Below are 12,008 nucleotides of genomic sequence, written 5' to 3'. Positions count from 1 at the left end.
TGATGAAGTTTGTTGTTCCACTAATAGACAAGCCTTAGTATGTGTTCTGATGTCTAAAAATGCATTTCTAAAAGTATTTCCTCTCTGAATTTGTCTCCCTTTACTTTCTGGATTGATCCTGCCTTTTTCTTTATTTTCTGTTATTGAATTTCTATTCACCATATGTATTTTATTAGACTGACCAAGATATTTCAAAACTTTCCCTAGTCACAAAGAAAAATCTTCACTAAAATTAAGGGGTTTTAAAGTGTATTTAATGTGATTCTTTCTTCATTTGCTCTTAAGTGACCTCTGTCAGCATTCTCTGACAACATTAAAACTGGACTTAGTATCTGAAATTCAATGACACAAAAGAAGTAATGCAGATTTCTTGTATGAAGAAAAGGGGAATTTTTATTCAAATCACATAAGTTATATTCCAAGTTAGGCCACAGTGTCACTCAAAGGAGTTAGCCACTTGTTTGCCAAGACTTCTAGCACCTGTTCCAAAGCAGTAATTCCTAGAAGACTTCTAAGTCCTGGAGACACAACTTGCATTTATTGTTTTGGATGGGTGATACAAAATTTCATATTTCATTGTTTGAGTCCAGATTATTCAATATGCCTTGTAGCATCTGGTATCAGGTTCACAACTTTAACTGGAACCTCCCTGAAGTGCATCAAGCCATTGATCATGCACAGTATTTCTTCTAAAAATACTGATCATGTAATGCAGACATGAGAGTGAGTTTTTGGAAAGGCACCTCAGCATCACGTAAAGGTGTCTGCATGGTCAATGGGGCCATTTAGCCATCTTCCACTGGCCTCCCCATACCTTTCCGAGCACTTCAGCTGAAATCTCATGGGTACTGGTACTTGCATCTTCCTTATCAGTGACTTTGAGGGCCAGGCAGTATTCATCTGCATCAAGCTGGTAGTGGAGCCCTCTGAGAGGGGTTTTCCTGGCACCAGAAAGGGTCAGGAACCAGCAGCCCCAGGTAAATCACTACCATCACTGTGGCTGATCCCATACCCTGTGCATTTATTAGAAGAAATGTAATTTTCCTTTTTGTGCTATAACATCAGCTGAGGTGCTCTAACACACTGACATATGAAAGGTTAATTCCTTCAGAGCCAGAAGGCTTTTATGCTACAGACCCAAGCTGAAGTAAGGTGAATTATATGCTGTATATAGTGAATTATATACTGAATTATGAACTGTATACTAGCAGCACAAAACAGAGATCAGTGATCTGGCAGAGGAGCAGGCAGAAATAAACCTGCAGGTATCTGCACAGTGATGCTGATCGGTGAATAGCTGTCTGTGAGATTACCTGAAGCACATGAAAATTGAGAAAGTGGGAGATGGGCAGGAAAGCAGCATTCATCTTTGTCTGCTGAATTTCAATACAGCTTAAAAAAATCTTCCTCAAATAAAAAGTACTAATTTGAGTTTGCAAATCCAACTTTAAATTAAAGTAGGACTATAATGAGGCTTGCTGCAATCCCAGTGAAACCAATGGCTCCATTAACATAGCAGGGTTTTATTTCTCTATTGGCTTGAATCATATATAAGATTGAAGGGTCTTTTTGAACTTTCATTTCACATAAATGTTAATGCTCTTAAGAACGTCCGCCTACATTTTAACTCTTTGAAGATCCTTGGAGGATGTTTTTCTTAAGTTTCCCAAACATTCTTATTAAATTTATTAAAATGCATCTCCTAGAACATTATCACATGTTAAAAAGAAGCACTTGTCCCTTTACACTGTATTGATCCAAATGACATAGTTTAAAATTAATCTATTGCTGTTGTCTTTTTGACACCAAAACTGATCCCTGGAAAATTTTCCTTAGTGTATTTTTTTGAGACTTTTCAGCTTTTTTCCTCTTACTCTGCTTGCATATAACATCTCTTCAGTCTCTTTGTGCACTGAAAACCCTCAGTAACTGCTGCAGTATTTAGCACTCTGCCACTGTTCTTGCACATCTTCATGCTATCTGTAGCTGCAGCAATCTGCTCTTCTGGATAAATAATGTGAGTTTTCAAGCATCCTGCATGTGTTCCCAAAACAAGGTGACTGTGCAACAGCATAGGAGTCTCAGGAGGAACTGAAAGTCTGTGATAAAACACACCAATCAATACAGCTAGGAAATGGGAATGAATCTTTTTTTTTTCTCCCATGGCCTCTCTTACTGTGTCAGCAGCCTTAGTTGGAATTGGAGGAACAGCTTTATCTGAGTTTTCCTTTCTCCCAGAATTTCATGTCCTTTCAGTCCCTTAAGTGTCCATTGCAGGTGCATCGCCCTTCATTGCTGTAAAGCAGATGGAAGTCTGCTGCTAAGGGAGCTGATACGTCTGCCATACAGGGCACTGCCTCTGGTAAAAAAGGTGAATGCACTAGTTTTGCATCATCCACTCCCTGTGTCTGCAGAGAAGGTATTTTGGAGAAGAGAGTGGAACAGGAAGCTTTGGTGTGGTAACCTTATACATGCTTGTAGCTCAGTTCTAAGGCATCTGCCCTGGGTGTGCATCTCCCTTTACAGTGGCTCAGCCTTTATACTCCACCTGCTTTTCTCCAGAAACATTTGCAAAGGCTGGTTCCTAGCCTTTGTTCTAATCTCCATCACTGTCACCATGCTATCCTGTAAAAGGGTCCAGGCTTGACTTTGTATTGCTGGTAATGATGCCTCCAACAGGACTTATTTTTTTAAGGGAGTGGAGTAAGTGGAGAAAGGACTTCTCCAAGACACTGTGTGAGGTGGCTGGTCTGTTAAATTTATACAGTTTTGGCCTTCCCACTTGACAAGAGGCAAAGAAGAGAGTCACTCTTCTCTTCCAATGTGTTTAGCAATAGCAATTCCCCCCCCTTAATTGTATCACTGGCCACCAACATATGCTGGCATGGGCTTTCACATCATCTCACTGCTGTCTGAGATACTGCAGATAGTGTAAAGCTTAAACTACTGAAAATTATGTTGAGGGCATGTCACAACCCAGAAGCAGCAGTGATGTTCATGATAAATTCTTGTCAGCTGAACAAAGACACTCATATGCCTTATAACTGTCTTAATTCTGGCACCTAGCCCACTATTTAGTCTCAGAAGTGTTTTTGCCTGTTTTTTACTTGCTTTCAGAAGGATTGCCTGTGGCTCAACTAAGGCCTTCTGCTTGGATTAGTCCAGATACAACTCCACTCCTACTAAAATATATTTTTTACCTCCAGATTTGTTAAAATGACTAGTATAATGAATTTAACATATTTCCCAAAACCCTCCCTTGTTCCTCAGGTTAAGGGGTGGATGGTGCAAGGGATGGTGCAAGTGGCATTGACTGCACTCTGAAATGGTTGTAGTTACAGAGCTCTCGGCTTGTTGGCCAACCCCTGCTGTGGGCTTCCCTGAAAAAATCTTTTCTTCCAGAGTGCCTTGCTTCCTATGGAAACACTCCAGTAGTGTCTCCCACTTATCTCCTGGCTCTGTTGGCAAGGGGAGACTATCCTTACTGTCCTTGTCTGGGGTAATTTCCACTGCAAGACAAGTAAGAGAGTCAATTTGATTATTGAGGAGTAGACTGGGTCATCCAGATTTTGATATGCAGCAACCCACCCCACATATATGGTCTCTTTTCAAGCAGTCTGCAAGATTTCCTGTCATTTATTTTTGCCATGTTAGAAGTCAATTCACTTCCCATTCATTTTGCTCCCAGAAAGGGAGGCATTCTGTGCATCTTTTAAATGCTGCATATAAATCAATATGGACATAGTGGTGGTGGTGGGGGGTGTCAATGTTTTCAGCTTCATTCTTTATAGAACAACACACTGCTATAGATATGCCTACCTGGGTAGTTCCTTACCCTCTGTGGTAATCCTATCCCTGGAGTCAACATGCAGAGAAACTGCTCAGTATTTCCATTTCTTGCCTTCTCTTTTGGAGGAGCTATCAGTAAAGATTCAAATATAGGCAGTTTCAAAGCTTCCTCACAGACTTGTGTCCAACCTCAAACAGCCCTTTTCTTTGTCAGATCATATAGGGAATGATTCCATGAATTATAAAAATTCAGGAGTGTGTTTTCTCCAAAATAGTAACAGTTGTAGGGCATGCTGCAATTCCTTCTTATTTCCTAGCATGTTGATGTAAACTGTTCCTTGACTGATTCTTGCAGGAGCACGATAAAAAAATACCTATTTCATGTCGATAGTTGCCAGAAACAGGGTGATCTTGTTCCTGGATAGTCAAAATCATCCACATTAGGAACTGCAGCAGCTAAAGGGCCTGTGTTTGCACTTCTGGTAGACAGTGGTCAGCTGCCACTTCCTGTTCGGTTTACACACACTGGCAAAAGAGGAGTCTGACTAGGGCTAATTATCACCTGGTCCCCCAAGTCAGTAATGACAAGGTTAATCCTCTCCTTTGCTTCTGAGGGTAAGATATGAGGTTTCACATTTGTTATCTAGAGGGTGGCAAGAATGGTGCTGCTTGTAGTAGTCAGACTGCAGCAGGGACAAGTCCAAACCCCCATCTCCTTCCCCTCAACTCAGTCCATGCCTTCCCCTTTAGTAAGTCAAAACCAAAAATAGTCATAGCTATATTCCCTGATAAGTATTTCTGCAGGGGAACTTTCTCCTTGGAGCTCCTGGAGGCCAGTACTTCACCTTGAATTCCCAAATTCACCGTGAATTTCCAAAAACATCATTCACTTGAATTTGTTTAGGGCTGGGTTTAATGCCACATCTTGAGGTTTCCTTTTTGTGGAGAGCAGACATCAGTTCACGCTGGTGTCACTGAACTCTTACACTTTATTTTTTAATCATCTTAACTCTGCCAGCTAGCCCACTATTTAGTCTCAGAAGTGTTGGCTAACAAGATAACAACTTTCACAACTGACTTTAATAAGCTCCTAACTCCCACAGCAAGCTTCAGGTGTGGAGTAAGTGGTAGAATACAATTGCTGCATTTTCCAGGATAAAACAAGAGAGAAGATAAATAAAGGAGGAAGACACAAAGGTAAGAGGAAAAAGAACCAACTCTTAGATCCTGCATTGAACCTCCTGCTGAGGGCACTCTGGATTTGGGGTTGACAAGGAGAGAGAGAAAAAGAGAGCAAGGGGAACTGATCCATTTCATTTTACCATTCATCTAGTGCACACCACTTATGTAAGACAGATTTTCCATGCCATTTGCCCCATGCAGCCAGTCCTTTTGAGTCCTACAGCAGATGACTGGGGGAGGGGGGAGGTTGCTGCAGGCCCACAGGGCATGGGTCTCAAGGCAGAAAAGGAGGTTGGCTCAGAATACCACTGCTCCATCTCAGGACTCTTCCAGTCACCACTTCCTGTCGCAACAGTGAGAGTGTCTGAGAGAAAACAAGCTCAAGTGCTTACATCTGGTCTTCCACAGGGCCATTTCAGCCCCTATTACCTGAGAAATGCTAGAATTTGTCATTGAGATGAATCAGTTTGAGATAGCTTTCCTCCATTTTTCAGAAATATAAAAGTGCAACAGGTCAGTAAAGTTTTTATTTTTGCCAGTGCCATTTACTTTGTATTGCTGAGGTATTTACTTTTATCTAAAAGAAGTCCGTGAATTCAAGGTTACAAAGGAATTGCATAATCTGTTTTCATTTTTATGTAAGTAATTTTTTGTCTTGTTTCTATCTGCACTGGATTTGCCTTTTCCATGTATATCTGGCAAGTGAACTGTGTAGTAAACAACTAATTTTAAACAAAGGTTGTACTGTCTAAGAAATTGATTTATTAAATGAATTTTGAATTTTCTACTACTTCAGGTGACACCACAAACCTAATTTTAAGGTTATCATAATCAAGTTAGGTAATGTAATATACTGTGGTCAGTCAAAAGCCTTAATAGGACTTGTTTTTTTCTCTTTCTGAAGAGCAACTTAAAGTCCAAGGTTTCATAAAACTTTTGAAATTAGTGTGGAAAAAGAAACCAAGAAAGGAGGAGAAAATATTCAGACAGTAAGAAAGCAAAACTTATTTAATGCATTATTGACAATGAGTTATGGTCCTAGCAGTGAAATGCTATTCAATGCAAATAGGAACACGACCTATGTTGTGATTATTTTTCTTGGAAAATATTTACCTGTCCTGGGCAATATAATATACTGTGCTGTATTGTGCACTAGTACAATAATATTTTTCCCCTAACATAATATGAAGAGTTTTATACTTAGGAAACATTTTTCATTGCATATTAAATGTCTCACAAACTTAAATGCAATAATTTTCAATCATATACTTTGCACTATTTTCTGTAAAATTTTATTTCTTCATACCAATATTTAGAGCAGTTGTTTTTCTCTAATATAAACCATAACTCAGATTGTTTGCATTCACACTTGAATTTATGCTAGAAATGCTTTTCTAGTAATTTTTTTACCACATTGGGAGTTAGAATAAAAACAGTAAGGAAAAGACAGAAAAATAAATTTTATACTGTGAGTAAGACAAAAGAAAACCAATTGCAAAGTCTGATTACTGGAAATAAATCTGATATATTACTCTCTCTTCTTTAGTTCTGAAAGGAAAGAGTTCTTTTTAAATCATGAATTCATGGACCTTATTAAATGCAATATAAACTCTTGGGAAAGAGTTGATGGGAAAATATTTGAGTATTTGAGAATTTGAGACCTACTTACTCCTGTTTCATCTCTCTCTGAAGGTTTTCAGCATCTCATGTGCTTGTAGCACACTGAATCAGCCAATGAAGGGGATCGGGATCCCTTTAGCTGCCTGGCTGCTTGCAGGAATCACATTGAATGAGCTATCCTCATCAATCCCAGTGGTTAAGTGCTAGAGAAACACTTTTTCCTTTTTGAAGATGCAAAGAAAAAAAAATTATGTTAGATGAATATTTTTAAAATATGTAAAATCTTAGGGATGAATCAGTGTAAATTAAAAAAAAAATAAAATTACTGCACCTATGCAAGCTCTATGTCCATAGATCAGGGATTTATCTTTTTAAATCCTGTATCAAAACATCACAGACATCTAATTAAGCTGAATACTCATTAAGGTAGTCAGATAGCTTTTTTACACTGTTGACTAAAGAAACAGATCAGCAAGTATCATAATCAGAGTAAAAATGAAGTCATTCATTCACAGACTCACAGGCTTGTTGGCCAGAAGAGCTTCAGGCAATCATCAAGTCCCATCTGCTGTTCAGAGTGGGACCATCACCAACATTAGACCAAGTCAGCTGTGTTGATGTCTAGGCATAAATCTCAAAAGCTTCCAAGTATGCAGATTTCACAGGGTTTTTTTGAAAGATGCACTATATCCCCAGTGAAAATTTTTTCTAATGTCTGACCTCAGTCCCATTTGCTAGTGTGTGGTCCCTTGTATTATTTGCCAGTGCTGAGGACCTGTGAGCTTTGTCACCTTTGCAACCACTCTTCAAGCAACTGCTGGTTACTCTTGCAGTCTCTCCTTTTGACCCAGCTACTCTCATGGTGCTCTCAGCCCCTTGGAGTTCTCCCCTGCCTCTCTGCTTTCTTGGCACTCTTACACTGGGGAGTCCCAAAGCAGACCCAAACTAGAGCACAGCAACTTGCCTGGGTGCACTGGCCACAGACTGTAGTCCAGAATGTAGTTTGCTTTACATATGAGAAGAATAATAAAATGGAAAAAAAAATTATCCTTATTTTAAATGTTGGGAAATGATGGGATACGAGTAGGCTTCAGAAAATGACCTTGGGGCTAAAGCAAGTCCTGTTGAAATTACCATCTCTGATACCAGTAGCAGTAATGTAGGGAAGCAAATACCATACCAGAGGAATGATCAAAAAAGGAGCAGAGAACAACAGAGCACAGCACCATGCCCTTTTGCAAGTAAAAACTAGTTTGTACAGTTTTAATCCTGTTTCAGAAGGACTTAGTAAAAGCAGAAAAGATAAAAGGGCTGCAAACATAAGCAAAGACTGATTCTTTACTAGTCATAGATACAATAATACAGAATTCATCAGCCTGATGATCAATCAACTGAGTGAAGGCAAAAAGAGGTTTGTAAAATTGTGAATGGCATGGATGAAAGAGGATTTTTCAAGACAATTACTAGTATATATCACATTAAAAATTGGCAGCAAAAGCAAAACTGAAAGCATTTTTAAGAAAATAAGTAGTTAATCTGGAATTCTTTCTTACCACTGAATATTTTGAATGCTGGAATTCTACCACGAATCAAAACCAGAACCTGGACAAATAAAGAAAAATGCATTGCAGATTATTAGAAGTCATATCTCTACCTTGGTAAGTGCTAGTGCTACAGATTGCTAGAGGTTGAGAAAGTCTATCTATCTTTTTATTAAGCATTTTCCACTGGCCAGTGTTGGAGGTAGGACACTGGGAACTAGAATATTGCTTGGTAATTCCATGCAGCTACTTGATATGTATCTGTTGTTCTGAAAATAATGTTTATAATATTATTTTTTTTCTCCTGAATTTAAATAAAAAGACCATGATACATAGATCTAAATCCTCCACAGAAAGAACACTTCTGTCCTGTTAATGCCAGTCCACCTCCTAAGTCCAGTAGTGTGAATGGAAAGATATGAGCTGACTTTATTAAGTCCAGAGGGAATATGGCAACTGAGAAACAGGCAATTTGGAAAGAGAATTCACTACCCTGTCAAAATTTGTTGTATCTTAATCCCCCTGACACCTCTCCTGCAGGGAAGTAAAATAATAAAAAATCTCTCTAGTCTTTTTGTTATTTTATGTGTTTTGTTCCCAATTAACAAGCCTTTCCTCTTCCATGTATAGATATCTAGCTTATGAACTTTATTAAGTTAGAGGCAAGGCTTTGAAATATCTGGTGACAGCTTTTTCTAGGTCTGAAAAAGATTTTTTGGGGACACTGTTTCTAATACTGAAAATTAAAATGTTCTTCCTAAGGTTACTACATCAGTTTTTCACATCTGCTACAGTCCTCTTCAAGAGTATGGGAGTGATTTCTTTTGTGCTATCAATAAAACAGACATTTTCCTCCTTGCTTTTCAGTGAAACCTAAATAAAAGTAGCAGAGCCAATTTAAAAAAGCCACTTGAAGATGTTTTGTAAACACTGTGATTTAAATTAATTTCAGCATATGAAGCCATACTCTTAGAACATACTAAACAAAAGCTGAATCAGTATCTAGAGAGTCCTACTGCTTTTTCCTCTCTGCAGTCAGGATCAAAAGCCACTGGAGTTCTTGAGGAACTTTCTATTTGACATCAAAGGGCTTTGTATCCAAACTAATCATGGGATGTGGTTAATCTCTGTAGAAGCTCTGATATGGACTTTTAGCCAATTTTGCAGTTTCAGTTAGTGTGTGGCAGTGTTCAGGGCTCTTGTACTTCCATGGGCATGGTTGTCTTGCAGACGGTTTAACCTTTTTGCTATTGTGAGCATCTTCATTTCACGTACTTTGCTTCCAGTGCAGGCAGGAACTACCAAGAGCTGCTGTCTTCCCTGGCTGGGCAGACCCACCCAAATGCAGCAGCTGAAATGCCTGGGACAGCCTGTGTTGGGCATCATGGCTGAGATCCTGGGCTGCCAGGTCATGGGGTGAGATCCAGGCTGCCACAACTCTGGTGCTGGCACAGAGCATCACATCACAGCTGAGGTGCTGCTGCATGGGGATGTCTGACCAGAGAGAGTGGCCATGCTTTTGCTTCTGTCCCTACCCTGATGGGCTGTACTTACAACCATCTCAGGTCTCCAAGGGTTGTTTGTGCAGGTGGGTTCTGTTATCTTTGTATGGCTTTTGCTTCCCCATCTGCAAGAAGTCCAGGTTATTCCCTCCCCACTGACCATGCCAGCTCCTGTGCCTGCTCAGTGCTGCTACCGTAACACAGGCTTTGGAACGGGGATAGAATTTAAAGGAAGTAAGAGGTAACAACCTATTCATAACTACTTCAGGCATAGACATTTGTGTTTAAAAGTGCAATCCCGGGCTCTTATAACTATCACTTAAAAAGAAAAAAAAACCCAATGAAAAGCAAAGCAGAACCTGTCATATAGAAGGTCTGTAGTGTAGTAATAGTACTATATATTATTAGTATAGTATACATTTCTGTCAGTGCTTAAATATTGTTCATGTCTGCACATTCAATATCACTTTTTAAAGCTTTCCTTTAATACTTTGGATTGGAAGGAAGAAAGAAAATAAATTCCAGCTTTTTACACCTCTCTGGCAAAGGCTATAAATCACTTTTTCTTCGGGGACAAATATGTAATCTCCTATATAATCTCTGACCTTAATAAGGAGACAGAACAAACAAAAGCAATTTCTCCTGTTGTAAAACTGTGCGTACATAAACATTTTAGAGAACCTGGTGACTCTTGATAGGAGTATCTGAAGAAAAGCAGAATTCTCAGAGAGACAAAGAATTTCTAATACAAGGCACTAGAGACAAATGCTTTGAGTGTTTTCAGAGATAAATTAGTAGGATGTAGAATTAATATATTTGGAGTCCTGTGCATTTCTCTACCGATTACTGATTTCTAAGAAGAAAAAATATTTCTGTACCATACAGATGGCAGATTTGTGGTGATCCTACCTTACTTCTGTCTAGGATGCCTCCTTCAAATAAGAAATGGAAGAGAAAAAAGTTTCTAAACCTGGCCATACATTAAAGGACCTGAGGAATGGTAAATTCATACTCAGTGCAGAGCCCTGAGTTTAAAGCAAGCACAAAAACTGTTAGTATGTCAGCTCCACCCATGTTCATTGATAAACTGTGTGGCACAGTGCCAGTGGTGACAAAGAAGGAAATAATAACTATATTTGTATAATTGGTAATGCCTTTCTTTTTTCCCCCATGCAAATGGTAACTTTGAGCTTTGGTATATTTTGTAGTCTAATTCCACATTGCTGTGGTCCATGTTCAAAATTCAGAGTTTCAGTAATTCAAGGTAAATAATGGACACATGCCTTGATTTTTTTTATCATTTTACTGCTAAAATTGCTTTTCCTCCTTTATTTTCTCTATTGGTAGTGAATTCCCAAGTCTGAGGCTTGCATTGGATACCATTTGGTATTCTTTACTTAACACAAGGACTCATGAGTAAAACAGATTTGCCACATGATCACAAAATATTCTGAGTTGGAAGGGACCCAGAAAGATCGTCAAGTTCAGCTCTTAAGTGAATGGCCCATACAGGATCAAACCCACCACCTTGGCGTTTCTAGCACTGTGCTCTTCAGTAATTGAGCTAATCATACCCTGTGAAACCACTTCAGAAACATCTTCAAATACGGATTCATTAAATTTGATTAATCACTCATGTCAGTACATTTTAAGCAGGATTCATCCAAATTTAAAGAAGAGGGTAAGCTGGCCAACATAGGCCATTAAAGACCATGGACCAGGGTGCTCAGCAGGATTTCAACTTCAAAGCAGGCATTCTCCCCAGAGCCAACCCATTGTCCTGTAGTGACAGAGACAAAATGAAAGTTCTGCTCCAATGTGATGGTGTTGGTGGCCTTGTCCTTCACCACTACAAAATGCACCATTCAGGATGGGGAGCAGAGGCTGGGTCCCAGGCGGGATCACATGAAAGAAGACAGGATGGTAAGGGGAGGTTTTAGGGGACAGTATGTTACAGCCATAAAGTGGCAGAGCATGGAGATGAGCTGGAGTCACAGAGCTCTGGGGTGGAGGCAGGTCCGTGCGTCTCCCCTCACTCATTTGTGGTACCTTCTCTGCTGAGCAGGTGTGTTCTTCCAGCCCAGCATGCAGGTCATTCTCCCTGCTGGAGGTGAGGACAGCACTGGAAGCTGCTCTCCTTCCTCTCCCAAACTGCCCACTGCCCCCAGGGTGAGGAGTAGCCCAGGTTGTTTGAGCAGCAGTGACCCTTCTGTCCTCAGGTTTTTGAATGCCCTCAGAAGCCACCGACTCATCTACTTCTTTTGCAATTATAGATTTTCTACTCTCAAATTCTCTATTTCATACCTGAGTGGTTCTAATATTTTTTTACAAGAATAACTGTAATTGCAATGCGTTTCTTGGTTTCATCTACAGT

Source organism: Poecile atricapillus, chromosome 2 (genome assembly GCF_030490865.1).
Source record: "Poecile atricapillus isolate bPoeAtr1 chromosome 2, bPoeAtr1.hap1, whole genome shotgun sequence".
NCBI classification, from domain to species: Eukaryota; Metazoa; Chordata; class Aves; order Passeriformes; family Paridae; genus Poecile; species Poecile atricapillus.
This window is presented reverse-complemented; position numbering follows the sequence as displayed.